The sequence below is a fragment of the Moschus berezovskii genome, chromosome 3, assembly GCF_049115385.1.
Source record: "Moschus berezovskii isolate FMDL1 chromosome 3, NW_MosBer_1.0, whole genome shotgun sequence".
Classification (NCBI taxonomy): domain Eukaryota; kingdom Metazoa; phylum Chordata; class Mammalia; order Artiodactyla; family Moschidae; genus Moschus; species Moschus berezovskii.
Window position 1 is genome coordinate 102,729,080 of NC_142462.1, and position 2,586 is coordinate 102,731,665.

A 2,586-nucleotide genomic window follows, 5' to 3' on the forward strand; every position below is an offset into this window, starting at 1 on the left:
CATGGTTGTTCCTTGTGTGTGTGTGTGTGTGTGTGTGCTCTCCTTGGCTGGCCAGCTCTGGCTGTTGACCCTCAACCAGGCCTTGGGAGGCAGAGTCTGGCTGCCTGCCTGTCCCCTAGAGGACCGAGTCAAGTCCAGGGAAAGGGCCTGGGGCAGAGAGGCATCCTTCTGGCCCATCTATTTTGGGAGGTCTGGAATGTTGACAGAATGCTCCAAAGAAAGGGGAGCATGTCAGGGATGTGGGCTTGGTCCTCAGATTCCTGGAGAGCTGGGGGTGGGAGAGGGAGGTGGATACTGTGTTATAGAAGATTGCCCTGGGGACCAGTGGGAGGCCAGTTTTGCCTGATCTCAAGGATGTTTTCAAAATCAGGACCTTAAAAAACAGTCACCCCTGGCTCATGCAGGAATGCTTCTCAACCAGCAGGCAGGCAGAACCACAAATGAACCCAGGAACCTGTCACTCCAGCTAGGTCCTGGGTCAAAGCTGGGTCTCCTCCATCCCTCCAGCCCAACCTTGCTTAGGGCCTCCCTCCTGAACTGGTCCCTCCTTCCTGATCCACCAGCAGCTCCCTCCAGCTCACCACAGTGCAGCCAGAGGAGAGTGGTCACATTACAGGAACTGTGGCCCTCTCTGGTCCAAGGCCCTTCTGTGGCTCCCTTCTCTCCAGACTAGTCTACGTGTCCTAACAAGGCCCCCAAAGCCTCCCTACCCATTCATTGAAACCTCCCGCCAAGCTGGTGGTATACCCTTTCTCACCACACCTTCCACCTCCTACCCTCTTCACAACTTCTAGATTCCCAGACCCACGTGCTGCAGTTTGGGCCTCTGCCCCGGAACATCCTTGCCTCTCCACCCTTCTCACCTTCCTGGCCAACAGGAAGCTTTTCTGAACCCCTCCCTATCCTCCCAGACCTGCCCCCCAGCTCTCGTGCTGCCCTGGGGCACATCTCTGGCTGCATTTATTACTACTACCCTCATCTGTAACAGTGAATCTGAGGGTGGGCCTGCCCCACCAGACTGTATTCCCTGACCTAGGAGGTCCAATACAGACAGATGTGACCAACAAGTAAATGAGCAACTGAGTAGCCAGAGCAGGGCAAGGCAGCTTCATTCAACTGATGCCCCAGCTCTACACTCATTCCAGACATTCAGCACATAGTGGTGGGCTGACCAGAGAAAACCCAACACACGTGGCCTGGCTCCAAATAGGCCCATCCCCCACCCCCTCACTCAAAGGATGTCTGCCTCCTGGCTCCTCTCGTCTTTCTCTTCCCCCTCAAGACCCCTCCAGGGCCTCTCTTTCTGTAAGTCCATCCCCCTCCCTGTGATATTTTTACTCTCCCCTCAGTCCTGAGAGAGTTCCTTGAGGACAGAAACTGTATTTTATCAATCTCATATCCTCAGCCTCTCCACGGCCACAGTTGATAAAGGCTGGTTGAATGGAGGTGTGTGTGATGAAAGGGGTGCTCTCACAGCTCCCTCCCTCACCTAACAGACCCTTGAAGGCAAGATCCCTTCTCAAGTTCCCAGCCATTCCTGGCCATTAAGGGCCGGCTCTGTGCCAGGCACCGAGCCAGGTGCTTCTAGACACATCCTTCCTCACTCTCTGCCTCCCCTCCCACCTTGCTCCAAGATGGGAGCATTTTCCTGCCAGGTTGCCGGCCTCCTCCTCAACTTCGGCTGCCCTCCACCTGTGAGGGGATGTGTTTATGGATATCCAGTCCCGATGCTCTCCCTCGGTGGTAGCGTGACCTCGTCTGCAAAGCATAGAAGGACTCTACCTCACTTAATTCTAACAGCTCTGTGAGATGGGCACATTATTACCTGAAGAGATCAAGGTCCTGAGAATTTTGGTGATGAGTCCCAAATTATACCTCTCCCGAGCCTATCACACATGTAACCACCAGACCAGGCCATCCAGATGGATCAAGCTCTCTCAACCCGCCAGATGCAGGGACGCCTGTTTGTTAGAAGGGAGGGGGAGCGAGTGGACCTTTCTCCTTCAACATGTTCATCTCAGAGTTCACTCTCTCAGGAATGCGACTCCCGTCCATCTAGCTGCACAGGCCAGAAACCTGGAAGTTACCTTGTCTATCTCCTCAGACATATCTAATACCAGTTCTATCCTCTTTGTCTCTAAATATTTCTTGGCTCCACCAGACTCTCACATTCCCCATTCCCACCCCTGGGTTCTGCCCACCATCATCTCTTCCCACAAAGGTTTCTCCTCCTTCAATCCTGCCTCCTCACACAGCACAGGTCTCAACCTATCGCTAATACATAAATTTGGCCGTATCATTCTCTTGCTTAAAATCCTTCAGTGGCTTCAGAATAACTCTGTCCTCAGGATAACTTCCAAATTCTTCTTTCCTTGAAGGCACTAGTTCTCTCTAGTCCCTAAGTTTTCACACGCGCTGTTTCTCTTCCCAACAACACCCTCTTGTCCTCATCTCTACCAGCCTCATCCAGCTAGCGACCTTCTTCGCGTGCCCCCTCTCCCCCACGGGTTAGTTACACCTGATGGGTGCTTCCACGTACGTTTCACATTTTAGCAATTGACACACTACTCACTAAAGAGTACCATC